We start from the raw sequence: 15,225 nt of genomic DNA, 5'->3' as shown, positions 1-15,225 counted from the left end.
TGGCATGACCTGGTCCCAACCCCAGCTCTACCACTTCTCTGAGTCACAGCTTCTTCTTCTTTGTCTGTTAGGGAGCAGGAATAATTCTTGCCTTATTTGGTGTTTGAAAGGATTTCAGTGTGGTAGTATATTGGAAGGTTTCCACGCAAAGCCTGGGACACGCTCAGTGCCCCACACATATCCAAGAACAAGGTCTTCTAGGGATGGCTCAGCTAAGCTCCAAACCATCCCAGCCAACTAATTCAGTGTTCTTGGGGAAATTACTTACCCTCAGAACTTCCCTGGTGGTCCAGCGGCTAAGACTCTGAGCTTCCAATGCTGGACATCACGGTTTAACCCCAGGTCAGTGAAATAGATTCCACATGCCATAACTAAAAGTTCACATGCTGCAACTAAAGAGCCCACATGCCACAATTAACACCTGGTGAAGCCAAATAAATAAATATTTTAGAAAATTACTTACCCTCTTACCCTTATCTGTAGAGCAGGGATTAACAATGCCCACCACAAGGCTGCAATTCCACTTAAGTAAAGCAGCGCACAGAGAAGGCAATGGCAAGCCACTCCAGTACTCTTGCCTGGAAAATCCCATGGATGGAGGAGCCTGGTAGGCTGCAGTCCGTGGGGTCGCTAAGGGTCGGACACGACTGAGCGACTTCACTTTCACTTTTTACTTTCACACACTGGAGAAGGAAATGGCAACCCACTCCAGTGTTCTTGCCTGGAGAATCCCAGGGACTGGGGAGCCTGGTGGGCTTCTGTCTATGGGGTCACACAGAGTCGGACACGACTGAAGTGACTCAGCAGCAGCAGCAGCAAGGCAGCGCATGTAAGAGTCCCTGGCACACAGTAGGTCTGTGCTGAGTCAGGATTATTGGTAACCAGGTGTCATCAACCTATCTTTCAGCAGAGCAGGGAACCCTGACAATTTGGGTTGACACACTGAAGCCAGCTGAAGGGTTTCCCGATGGCGCCTCCAATTTTAAGTTTCCCTCATCTGAATAGTCCTATCCACCACCCAGGTGGCACTAGTGGTTATGAACCTGCCTGCCAATGCAGGAGACATGAGAGACAGGGGTTCCATCCCTGGGTCAGGAAGATCCCCTGGAGAAGGGCAAGGAAATCCACTCCAGTATTCCTGCCTGGAGAATCCCATGGACAGAGGAGCCTGGTGTGCTATGGTCACGAAGAGTCGGACACGACTGAAATGACTTAGCACAGCACACAGCATATTTCAGGGCCCTGGATTCCAGGGTCAGAACCCCTGAGCCCTCATCAGGGCAGAAGCAAGATGAGCCTGTGGACCAGTGATGTCACCACTGGTTCCCCCACAGTCATGTGGACAAGTCAGCTCCCTGGCTGCACCTCGGACCCCACACACAGTGCTGCACTCTCCCCAAGCTCCAGCTCTGAGACCTTTACATCAGCTGTACTCTACATCTCTCTGAGCCCAGGAAGCATCAGGAGGACAGGAGTGGGGAGCTTCTGCCTGGCTCTGTTCAGGGCTCTGTCCTGGGGATCCTCCAGAGCTGGCCTGCCCTTGGGCTAAGGGGGTCCTTCTGAGCCCCCAGACCTAAAGGAGTCAGGTCATGGCTGGAGACCCAACTGCTTCTAAGGAGAGAGCCATGGCATCAACTCAACACGACCACTCACAGGTTAGGACAGGAGTCATCAGTGAAACTTGAAGAGGACCTCAGACCTACTGAGTCTTGGGCCAGGGCTTCGCCCTAGTACCTGCCTCTCTCCTGAGGCTAGGAACGGCTTCACTGAGCAGGGGAGCCCTGTCTCTACTGAATGTCACCCGGTGCTAGAGTGCACAGCAGATCAGAGTCCAAATCCTGGCTCTTCTACTCCCTGGTTGAGACAAAGCCCCTCAAGATCTCTGAGCCTCTGTTTTTCATCTTTAAATGAGAACGTAATTGCTTACTTCCCAGGATGGCTGTGAGGATTCTGGGAGATAACGGAGAGGAGTTTGCGACAAGGATGTAGCACGTGCCTGGTACCCGATGAGCATGCAATATGGGGAAGCAGTTGCCACGGCCACCCCTCTGTAAGCCGTCTGCCTACTGTCACACATGCAGAGGTGCATACACACCCCACGTGCACAAACATGCCCACTCAAACATACATACGCACAATACACTCTGCGAATATTCATGAAAGAGAAAAAAAGAAAAACTTCAAGCCAGCAACCTGGGATTTGGTCCCATCCCTACACACCTCTGCTTTTGATGGCACTAGGCAGAGAGAGACAGGGAAGCGGGAGAACAGGAAGAGAACAGGACCTGAGAGGGCACAGGGCTTCACCCAGAAGCAAACAGTCAAAGGGACAAGGGAGAGGCTGTCCTCCTCGCCTCTCCCCTGGCCCCTGCTGGTCACTGAGCAACAAGCCTCTCTCCAGGATGTTTCCTACATTGCTGAGAGTCTTCTGCCCGGCAGTGCCCTCCATAACTTCCCTCACCCTTCTCCTCCCAGCATGAGCTGCCCTCCCCTACAAATCCACACCTCCCCATCCTCCAGACCCACCTCCCAGGGCCAGGAAAACTGCAGGAAGGGACCTCGATGGCCAAGGTGCTAGGCTCTGGATGAGGGATGACTATCTGGGTGTCCCACGTGGAGGGGAGGGGCCGCCAGCCTGGGATAGTCAGGATCAGGGCCCAGGACGAGGCCCCTAACCCCACCGTGAGAAAGGAAACAGGAGAGGACCCAGGAACACCTGAGCTCTTGTTTCAGAAGGTACAGCTGTGAAAACCCAGAGCTATTTCATGTCTGGGATCAGTGTTTTGGGAAAAACCAGAGTGGAGAGGGAAAAGAAGAGGAAGAATGTGTTGCGCTTATACTGTGTGCCAAACAGTTCACACACACACACACACACACAGAGTCTCTGTTCACAAACCCCTTCGAGGTTGGGACTTGGAACCTCACTTCACAAGCAGAGCAGCCCAGGCCTCTAGGAGAAAGGTCTCTTCCCCTTTGGTCAAAAAGCACATGGACAGCAGCCCTGGGGTCGGAACTCAGACTGTCTGACCTCAAGGCCCTGGAATTTCAGGGCTAAGTGCTTTCCTCTCCAGGGATGGTGGTGTCCACTTTCCACCAGCCCTGGGCTCTGGGCCGCCATGGTGAGTCACTGGGCCCCTCCAAGGGATTCCCCAAGTCCCAGAGTCTCTAACAGGCAACAAGCATCCACCCTAGGAGACCTCTGCCCTCCCGGCAGTCCTGAGCTGCCTCTGAGAGACCGGTGCTCTTTATTACTGATTCAGCACCATTCCAATTGGTAGGCTCTGCACACGGTGGGCGGGATGGCTGCTGGCTCTATGGAGAGGCAGAGATGGAAACAGAAGTATTAGCTGAGTGTCTGCGCCTTACCCAGGCAGCTAGCCCCCTCAGGATGGGTGCAGGGCATGGGGTGGGCTGGCGGCATGGAGGCTCCCTGCCCAGGACCTGGGTGTGGGGTGGGCGCCTGCTCCCGCATCTGCAGCCTCACACCCTCCCTGCATCCACCCCCTGTGCACTGCTTCGCAGCCCCCTGAACACGCCTCCCTCCCCACACCTTCATGCCCTCCCTGCCCCACCCTGCTACCCACTTCCCCATCAGCTCCTCCCTTCTTCCTGTAATTCATCGGATCTCACTGTTGGCTGCACAGTAGAATCACCAGGGAGATTCTGACTCCATAGGTCTGAGCAGGGCCTGGGCATCAGCATTTTTTAAACCTTGCCTAGGGATTCTAGAGTGCCAACTGGAGAAACTGCTACTTTTTATCAGACCTCAGGTCAGAAGTCAACTCTCCTAACCATCCCTCCACCCCCCAGCCTGGGCTCGATGTCCCTCCTCTGAGCTCCCAGGTCCCCTGATACCTCCACCTATCAACAGCCTTATTACAAAACACTATAATTGACTTTATTACAAGCTTGTCTTACAATCAACTCCAGGGCCAGGACTGGGTCTTGTTCATTGTTAAAACCCCAGCACAGGGCCTGCTATGCAGAAGCTTCAGAAATGTTGAATGGATGACGCGCGCATGGATGGATGGATGGATTCATGGATTCATGGATGCTTGCATGAATGAACGAAGGAACCCAGGTGCTAATGCTCTGCTCACCGATGTCTCTTCCCCTTCTTCCTCAGATAGACCTCCCAGACTGCTAAGCTACCCAAGTCCCCTTTGCTTAATAATCCCACTCCAGCTGCCCAACTCTTACGAACACACAGGTGCCCACCACACCAACCTGGGTAAACCTCTCAGAGCATTCTAACTGCTCCAGAAATCTCTCCTGCTCCAGGAAACCCCCAGGGTAAACCAGGTGGACCCCAACAATTCTTGATTTAGAACACTCTGATTACCTTCCCCCACACCTGGTCTTGGAGGATCTGGGCTGGACTGACCTCACAGGTAACAGTCGGCAGTAAATCCAGGACAAGAGTCAAGAGACATGATGAGCTCCTGCCACCAATTTCTGCGTGACCCTGGGCCAGTCACTTAACCTCTCTGGGTCTCAGGTTTCCCATCTATAAAACAAGGGAAATAATAGTACTGTTCTCGGAGACTTTCCCAGTGGCTCAATGGATAAGAATCCACCTGCCAATGCAGGAGACACGGGTTCAATCCCTGATCTGGAAAGATCCCACATGCCCTGGAGCAAATAAGTCCGTGCGCTGATCCTGTGCTCTGGAGCCCGGGAGCCACAACTTCTGAGCCTGTGTGTCATAACTACTGAAGCCGACGGTCCCTAGAGCCCACGCTCTGCAACAAGAGAAGCCACCACAATTAGGGAGTACAGCCTGCTCACCACAATTAGAGAAAAGCAGGCACAGCTAGGAAGACCCAGCACAGCCAAAAACATTTTTTTAAAAATAATAGTACCCTCCTGATAGAGTTGCTGTGGATAAGGAAATGACAACCCACTCCAATATTCTTGCCTGGGAAACCCCACAGACAGAGAAGCCTGGCAGGCCACAGCCCATGGATCCCAGAGTCGGACACATCTTAGCGACGGAGCAACAACATAGGGTTGCTGTGAGAATTAGTGAGTTAGTAGATCTCAGGCCTTAGAGTAGGACCGGGTACAGAGCAAGGGTTAATGTCAAAGCACTTCGTTAACCAATTTTTTCTGTTGTTTGTTAACTATTCTTACCTACCAGTTGAATGTCAACCACTGGACTTAAGGCCTGTCCAGCTGGATGCATTATTTTATTACATCATCGGCCCAAGCCCCGACCTGTGGACAAGAACTGCCAAGGGACAGTGACAGGCGGCAGTGAGCCCAGGCTCCCCAGCCACGACCAGACTGGAGGATGGCCCACACAACAGATGTCAGCCCCAGAGCCCACACCCACCCACCCTGCCACCAGGATCAGCAAAGAGCCTTTTTCAAACCATCATGGCTGGGGATTGCCCTGGCAGTCCAGCTCTAAGACACCGAGCTCCTCATGCAGGGGGCCCAGGTTCGATCCCTGGTCGGGGAACTAGATCCCACGTTCTGCAAGTAAGAGTCCACATGCCACAACTAAAGACTGAAGATCCCACATTTGGGCTGGATCTTCCAAAGATCTTCTGGCCACTAAGACCCAGGACAGCCAAATAAATAAAAATAAACATTAAAAAAAAAATCATGGCCACCACAGCCCCTCGGTTGTTTCTCCTGCTCACTTTTCAGCCTCTATCCCCATCTCACTGAAGCCCAGTTAGATTCTCTCCACACCTTCTCCCCTCCCCTTAAACAGACGGGAGCATCAAAGCGCGAAAAACATTGAAATTGCCAAACACAATGTCTCTCCAGAGATGACAAATTTGCTGCAGTCTGTACTTCCAACCAGCAGCTGCAGCTCCTGACCAGTTCCAAGGCAGGCTCCCCACCCCCACTGACCAGCTTCTCATAGGCACAGCGCCCCTCTCCCTCCACCCCTGCAGGGGGCCTCACCCTGCATCGTCACTCTAGGGGTAAGCAGGCTGCAGAGGGGAAGGGTCAGAGCGAGGGCAGAAGGCAGAGGAGAGAACCACGGGACAGGGCCCCCAAGGTTCGATCCGCCACACCTGCTCAGCCAAGGTCACACAGAGCAGCCGACAGAGAGCCTGCGATGGGCTTGTCTGTTAAAGCTCTGCTTCCAATAAACAGTAACAACATATTAGAGCCCAGCATGCATGGAGAGGTGGACCACCCACTGGAATTACAAAATCTCAATTACTCCTCGCTTCTCTCCACCCTGAGAGCTGAGTGAACTTTCTTCCCATTTTACAGATGAGAGCTCTCCTAAGAGGGGCCATGGGACTGACCCAAAGCCATGCGGTTAGTAGGACATTTTAAAATTCATTTTTATTGGAGTATAGTTGCTTTACAGTATTGTTAGTTTCTACTGTACAGCAAAATGAATCAGCAATGTGCATACACACCGCCCTTTTTGGATTTCCTTCCCGTTTAGCTCTCCACAGAGCACTGAGCAGGGCCCCCTGTGCTATACAATAGGTTCTCTTTCGTTGTCTGTTTCATACATGGTATCAACAGTGTGTGCATGTTAATCCCAGGCTGCTAATTCATCCCACCCTATGTTCCTGTTTGGTATCCAAATGTTTGATCTCTACATTTGGGTCTCTACTTCTGCTTTGCAAATAAGATCATCTATACCATTTTTCTAGATTCCACATATATGTGTTAATACATATTTGTTTTTCTCTTTCTGACTTAATTCACTTCTTATGACAGCCTCTAGGTCCATCCACATCTCTACAAATGACCCAATTTCATTTCTTTTTATGGCTGAGTAATAATATTTCGCTGTATATATGCCATTGAACCTCTCACCTCCCTGACTTCAAAGCTGACGTTCTTCCCCACCACATCCCGTGACCTTGGGTGCCTCTTTCAGTCTTAAGTTTTCTTTTCTGCAAAATAGTTTGGTCCAGTGTTTCTCAAAACACTTTTTTAAATGTATGCCCTTGTTTAAGTCACATTAAAATCTCATACCCTTTCTGTGATCAGTATTATGAAAAACAATAAAGGGTTTGGGGTTTTGCTTGTTTTCTAAAACAACATTCTGTTTTCCAAAGGAGAGGTTCATTTCCGAAGATCGCAAGGCTGAATTTGCTGTTTCACGTGTTAACTCTTCCCAGGTCAGGAGGTTCCAATGTGTACCTGCAGGAGAACCAGGGTCTCCATGGCTCACCCACCACACTGGGTTGGGAAACCCTGGGCTCAGTCTCTCGGGGGCCACCGTTGCTCACACCGGAAGAGAGGCAGCAGAGACTTAGTTAGGGGTGCCCCTCTGTAGGGAGGCTCCAGGCAAGTCACTTGTTTCCAAACTTAAGTCTGTAACATGGGAATAATAATACTAGTTCCTAGCAGTGTTACCAGGATTAAATAAGTGAATACCTGTAACGCACCTAAAACATTGCCTGGCCCTCAGCACTCAGTTAATGCTAACCATGTTAGGTTCTGCTGCTGCTGCTGCTGCTGCTAAGTCACTTCAGTCGTGTCCGACTCTGTGTGACCCCATAGACGGAAGCCCACCAGGCTCCCCCGTCCCTGGGATTCTCCAGGCAAGAACACTGGAGTGGGTTGCCATTTCCTTCTCCAATGTGTGAAAGTGGAAAGTGAAAAGTGAAAGTGAAGTCGCTCAGTCGTGTCCGACCCTTAGCGACCCCACGGACTGCAGCCTACCAGGCTCCTCCATCCATGGGATTTTCTAGGCAATAGTACTGGAGTGGCTTGCCATTGCCTTCTCCGATGTTAGGTTCTAGGGATGTTTTATCCAGGTCATCATTTGCCTGCCCCCAGGGCAATTCCTGTAGCAAGTGCCTGAGCCTTCACTGGGTCCCGGGAGACATGTTACATTACTACAGCCTCTTGATGGTCAGGAAGACCCAGGATTGGGACTTCCTGGTGGCTCAGTGGTCAAAAATCCACCTTCTAATGCAGGGGACGTAGGTTCGATCTCTGGTTGGGGAACTAAGATCCCATATGCTATGGGGCAACTAAGGTCAAGCGCTGCAACTTCAGAGTCTGAGAGCCACAGCTGGAGAGCTTGAGCTCCACAACAGGAGATCCCGCAGAACATAAAGACCCCGGGTGCCACAACTGAGACCGAGGCAGCCTAATTAATTATTAAAAAAAAAAAAAGACCCAGAATTATGGTGGATCCCATGATCTGTGAGAATCGAAAAAAAATCACAACCTCGGATTGGTTTGGGTCCAACTCAAACAAATGCAAACAAATCACAGCCTCTGATTTATTTGGGTTTGAGTTCAAATATGAAGGACTTCTGTTTTGTTTTTTTTTTTATTTGAGGAACTAGCCATCTGGGAAATTTTTTTTAACTCAGATCTTTACCTCACTCCACACACCAAAATAAATTCCAGATGGATCTCAGATTTAAACATAAACAATGAAACCATAAATGTGCTAAAACAAAGAATCTTCAAGTGGGCAAAACACAATTATAAGTAGGACACAAAACCCAGAAACCAAAAAAGAAAAGATGAATGAATTCAACTACATAAAATGCCTTGGTTTTACATGAAAAAAAATTGTAAACAAAATTAAAAGACAAATGATAAGATCAAGGAAAATACACTTTAAAAACCTATTTCAGAAAAGGCCTGTCTATGGCCATACCGCACTGAACACTCCCGATCTTGCCTGATCTTGGAAGCTAACCAGGGTCTGGCCTGGTTAGTACTTGGGTGGGAGAAAAGTGCTAATTTCTTAAAGAACTGGAAATGAATGAGAAAATGTCAAAGACCTATCTTTTAAAAATGGGTAAAGAATATGATAAGACAATTCACAGAAAAGGACAAAAATAGCTCCCAGACAAAAGATAAGATCTTCAACCTCATTAACAAGGAAACACACAAAATATGGAGCAGGATGTCCATGGCTTTTCATCTGTCATTTAAAAAAAACTGTCAATTATACTTCAGTAAAGCCGTGGTCATGTATGGATGTGAGAGTTGGACTGTGAAGAAAGCTGATCGCCAAAGAATCGATGCTTTTGAACTGTGGTGTTGGAGAAGACTCTTGAGAGTCCCTTGGACTGCAAGGAGATCTAACCAGTCCATTCTAAAGATCAGTCCTGGATGTTCATTGCAAGGACTGATGCTAAAGCTGAAACTCCAATACTTTGGCCACCTCATGCGAAGAGTTGACTCACTGGAAAAGACTCTGATGCTGGGAAAGCTTCGGGGCGGGAGGAGAAGGGGACGACAGAGAATGAGATGGCTGGATGGCATCACCGACTCTGTGGACATGAGTTTGAGTGAACTCCGGGAGTTGGTGATGGACAGGGAGGCCTGGCGTGCTGTGATTCATGGGGTCGCGGAGAGTCGGACATGACTGAGCGATTGAACTGAACTGAAAGCTAGAAAATTGTTTTCATTTTAAAGTTTGTTAAGTCTTTTGGAGAAATAGGAAGTCTCACACTTTGCTGGTGTGAATTGACACAACATATATGGAAGACAATTTGGCAAAATTTGATTCAGCACTTCCACTTCTAGAAATTCATCCTACAGATTTCATTCCACATGTGCAGAATGACTTATGTACAAGGGTATCATTGTATAATAAATCCACACCATTGTACAATTATTGGGAATAATTAACCAAATGTGGGACTGTGGGCAAAATCACTTAACCTCTCTGGGCCTCAGTTTCCTCATCTGTAGAATGGGAATAATAATGGAAACTGCCTCAGAGATTGTTGTCAAATATGTAAAAAAAAGCCCCTCGAAGAGTCACCCTGGGTGTACTAAGTGCTCAGCAAATATTACCATTCATATCATTATTATAATTAATGTTGTTACTAGTGGAACCCAAACTAAAGCCTGGTTTTCATGGTAGGAGTGAAGGGTTTGAGAATCACTCATTATCTTCCTTTAAGGAAGAATCGTGGGAAGGCAAAGTGAGATTCCAACTGTGGCCGAGTAAGTAGAAACCCAGCCTTATATTACGCCCTTTGTATTATAGAAGCTTCCCAGGTGCCTCAGTGGTAAGGAATCTGCTAGTCAATGCAGGAGACGCGGGTTCAATCCCTGGGTCAGGAAAATCTCCTGGAGAAGGAAATGGCAACCTACTCCAGTATTCTTGCCTGGGAAATCCCATGGACAGTGAAACCTGGTGGGTTACAGTTCATGGGGTTGCAAAGAGTGGGACATGACTTAGCGACTAAAACAACAGTAACAATTACAGAAACCTGATCAGCAATATAAACAGGAAAAAAAAAGGCTTTCCTGGAAGCAAACCTTGACAATGCCCGTCCCTGCTCTCATCCTGGGAGAAATCATTTTGGCTAAGCAAACTGAACCATTCCTCCTTTCTTGGAAAGCCTACCCCAGTGATGGGTGGAAGCCCTGCTTAACTGAGGCCAACTAATAATGACAGTAACAGCGAACATTTTTCATACATTTATTTATTTATTTATATTTGGTGCACCAGGTCTCAGTTGCAGCACACAGGGTCCTCGATCTTCATTGCAGCCTACAGGATCTTTAGTTGCTGCATGTGGGCTCTAGTTCCCTGACCAGGGATCAAACCAGGTCCCCTGTGTTAGGAGTGCGGAGTCTTAGCCACTGGACCACCAGGGAAGTCCCCCTAACAGCTAACATCTTGTGGTGTGTTTTCTAAATGCCACACAGAGCTAAGCACTGAACATCCAATAGTTCAATATTCCTCATACCACTTTATCCGGTAGGTTTATTATTGCTCTTGTTCAGTCACTAGATCGACTCTTTGCAACCCCGTGGACTACAGCACGCCAGGCTTCCCTGTCCTTCACCATCTCCCAGAGCTTGCTCAAACTTATGTCCACTGAGTCAGTGATGCCATCCTACCATCTCATCCTCCGTCACCCCTTCTCCGCTTGCCCTCAGTCTTTCCCAGCCTCCGGGTCTTTTCCAGTGAGTCAGCTCTTTGCCATTAGGTGGCCAAAGTCTTGGAGCTTCAGCTTCAGCATCAGTCCTTCCAATGAGTATTCAGAGTTGATTTCCTTTAGGATTGACTCCTTGCTCTCCAAGGCACTCTCAAGAATCTTCTCCAACACCACAGTTCAAAAGCATCAATTCTTTGGTGCTCAGCATGGGCTTCCCTGGTGGCTCAGAGGTTAAAGCGTCTGCCTCCAATGCGGGAGACCCGGGTTCGATCCCTGGGTCGGGAAGATCCCCTGGAGAAGGAAACGGTAACCCACTCCAGTACTCTTGCCTGGAGAATCTCATGGACGGAGAAGCCTGGTAGGCTACAGTCCATGGGGTCACATAGAGTCGGACACGACTGAGCGACAGAACGGAACGGAAGGTTGACTTACTCTTCCTATTTTATGGAAAAGGAAATTGAGGCTGTCACTTGGGGATATTCACACAGCAGATAAGTGACAGAGCCCACATTTGGGCCTGGGTCTCTATTGTACCAGCCTTGCCCAGGTAGGCATTTCATTGTATTTCTCTGCCTAAACCACAGAGTAGCATCTTGACTCGTGTGCATCTGCTTCTTCTCCGTATCTGTCACTGTGAATCAGCCCCAAAGGCAGGACCTCTCTGAGCACAAGAGCAAAATTGGAGTGTGCAGACTTCCCTGGTCATCCAGGGGTTGGACTCCATGCTTTCACTGTAGGGGGGTGTGAGTTTGATCCCTGGTTGGGGAGCTAACATCCCATATGCCTTGCTACAAGGCCAAGGGTGGGGAAAATGGGTTTGGAGCTTAGGAGGCATGGGCCAGGTCATGGGGCCCATCCAGCCTCTGTGAGACACCCATTTCTGTCCTCATCTCTATCTTCGGAAAGAGAAACAGTCTCAAAGTGACACACCCAGCAGTAGCAGAACCAGCTCACCCTCGCTCCTTCTTTCTGCATCTCTCCATAGCACCTCGATGCTGAAGACGCCCAGGCAAACGCTGTGCTGGCAGGCAGGGTGAAATGAAGTCCTCCACATGCTCCTACTGTGGCAAGAGGTCCCTGAGCAGAGCCAGAACTCCATTTGAGGCCATGGAGCCTCATTCCTTCACACTCACACACACACACACACGTGGCTGCCAGCTGTCCTGCTAATTACCTTCCCAATAAAGGAGGGGTCAGCACAGGGAGGGGGGGAAGGGGCGCTGTAAGAACACGGCTTCCTGGAATCTTCGTAGTCCCTTCTGCACAAGATAAATTGTTGTCTCTGATTCAATTTCTTCCTCCCTCACCCCCACCCTGCTTGGCTTCCTAAAACAATAAGAAAACACATTTCTCATCACAGCATTTAATTTTTCAGGCAGGAAAAAGGAGCGACACATCTGGTTCCATGCACATAATGAGGAGGGAGGGAGAAGGTGGAGAGGGGCAGGTGGAATCCAGGGAAAGACAGAGCAGGGGGGAAAGGCTCAAAGGGAGAATCTCAGGGGTTCAGGATGCAGCTCGCTCTACTGCGGGCATCATTCTTCCACTCCACTGGAACCCACTGAGTCTGGCCCCGGTGTACGTTGGACAGACAGGAAAGAGAAACACATGGTCCAGGATTCACCGTGTAAGGGAAGACACTGATCTATAAGCCACCAACTATTGGGGTGGCTAAAAAGTTTGTTCAGCTTTTCCCATAAGATGTTATGGAAACACCCAAACACCCAAATCTATTAGGCAAGCTAACAGATTACAGAATTCCATGAACTCTGATAGGGAAAAGTTCTAGGCTTTGAGGGAGCAAGGACATGGGAAGGCTTCACTCTGGCTATGGGAGGTTTTGCAGTGAATGAGGCATTTGTGAAGCCTCTTAGAAATTCACCAGGCTGGTGGCCTGGGGAGGGAAAATGTCACTTTAATAATGGCATTCTCAGGACTTCCCTGGGGGTCCAGTGGTTAAGAATCCACCTGCCAATGGAATAGGATGCAGGTTTGATCCCTCATCAAGGAACTAAGATCCCACAACTTATGAGCCACCGTGCCACAGTTAGAGTCCATGCACCACAGAATAAGATTTTGCAACTAAGACACAATGCAGCAGATAAATAAATAAAGATATTTAATGAAAAATTTTTTAATTTAATGGCACTCTAATACTGCAATGGTAAAACATGTATTGGACTTTACAGCTAGCAAAGTGCTACTGCACTTGTCTCATTTAACCTCACTCCATCCCTATGAAGCAGGGATTATTCTATCATACCCATTCTGCGGAGGAAAAAACAGAGGAGAAATGGCTTGCCTGGGCCTCCATAGTCAGTCAGTAACAGAGCTGAAATTCCAGCTGAGGTTTATATGACTCTAAGATCAGCGCTGTTTCTATAACCCTAGAGATGCCAGTTTGCTTCCCAGGAGAAGGATACTGCCAGGGAGGCAGCAAGAAGAGAACGGGGTCCAGGTAGAGTTAAGGAGGGATGTGGACAAATAGCCAGGGCCTCCCCAAAACTGGTCAGCTACGTCCCCAGGCCGGTCCACACACACTAGGTCTGGGCTGAGAGAGCCCCTGGCCGCAAGACGACAGTCGCATCCTGGCAGTCAGTGTGTCAATGGGTATGGTTCATGTTTTATAGAAGGATATCTCGTCTGCTGGCTTGGACATGCTGCTGCCTTGTAACTATGGCTCGTTCTCTCTCTCTGTGTATATACTACATAGAACCAGTTGCTCTTTTGGAAATGGACTGAAGGACAGGGAGCAAGGACATGACTTTCTGTAGCACTTACAATGTACCAGGTGACAACCTGTCCATCTCACTGGCTCCCCTGACAACACCATCAAAGGAGTTACTGCAACCCCCGCTGTGTAGGGGAGTCCCAGAGAAGTGAAGCTACTTGCCCAAGGTCTCTGACCCTTCTCCTGAGTCCCTCATTCTTTTTCACCATAAATGTTCAGAAGAGGAACAGAGGTCATCAGGACCCAAGCAGCCTGAGGGTCACTCTGCAGCTTCCTCTTGAATGTCCCAGGGCTCTGCAGAGAGGCTCTCATCCTCATTTTTAAGAAGATTAGTGTCAGTGATAGCAATTTAGCGCTAACACCAATTTATCAGAGCATGATTCTGGCAGTTGTCACCACAAAGTTAAGCCAGACCATGAGAGAAAACCAGAACTCTGAGGGATGCCATTTTAACATCAAGGGAAGTACGGCCCTAAGAAATAGAAATCATAAAAACAGCACTGCAGAATCTCCTCAAGGTCAAGGGTTTCTGGAGCCTGGAGATAGAAGGAGATTTCAATATCTCAAAGGCCAACAGAGGCAAAGTCTGATTACTTGTGGAGGTAGCCCAGGAAGGGGTTGCCCATTTCGGCAGTGGACTGAAGAACTGCTTAGTGAAGGGACTCGAAGCCTGCCTGGGGTGTGGAGTGCATGACCACCTCCTTCTCTCTCTCTCTTTTTTAATTATTCATTTGGCTGTGCTGGCTCTTAGTTGGGATACACAGGAACTTCAATCTTTGTTGTGGCATGTGGGATCTAGTTCCCTGACCAGGGATCAAACCCAGGCCACCTGCATCGGGAGCGACAAGTCTTAGCCACTGGACTATCAGGGAAGGCCCAACCACCTTCTTTTTTAATTCGTGGAGTCCCTGACAGAACATTTAGACTGGATCTTAGTAAGGTCCATCAATACCACTGATAAGAATCCAGTCAGCATTGTGGCCAATAACTCTATTATATAACCTCATCCATCTGAGAAGGTGACCCCCAAAACTACTTGTAAAAGCATAATTATCTCCCTAATATGTAAAGATCTTTCATTCTCAAATACAGAAAAGTTTGAAAGACTCAGCCCCACAGGATGAATATTTTTAAATGCTGAAGTGAAGAGTCTGTGCATATTGGTATCTTCAGTATTTGTAATGTTGAAGAATTTGGCTTATTTGAGTAGCAAGCCAGCCTTTGATGTCAATCTAAATTGTAAAAAGTGAGTTAGATATGTGATTTTAAGTTGAAAACAAATCATCAAACTCATATACAGTCTTGGAACATTTAAGATAATTTCATATTCTCTTGGATTTATAAGAATTACTTAAAATTACTTGGGAAGATTTATGAGTCAGATAATAAAGCATACTACTTAAAATTTCTCAAATAGCATTTTACATATTTGAAGGTGTTTGAATAGGTTGGGAAATGAAACAAACATCACGCTAAAGCCCCTTAGAAAAAGAAAAAGGAAATTTATAAGCTAAATCTCAAAACTTGAGGAAGAACTAGATTTTCATGAAATTTATAACTTTAACAAATTAAATAATCCTTTTAAAACCTAAAATACAGCAGAAACCAACAGAATAGTGTAAAGCAATTATCCTCCAA

This window comes from Moschus berezovskii, chromosome 20 (genome assembly GCF_049115385.1).
Source record: "Moschus berezovskii isolate FMDL1 chromosome 20, NW_MosBer_1.0, whole genome shotgun sequence".
Lineage (NCBI taxonomy): Eukaryota > Metazoa > Chordata > Mammalia > Artiodactyla > Moschidae > Moschus > Moschus berezovskii.
This window is presented reverse-complemented; position numbering follows the sequence as displayed.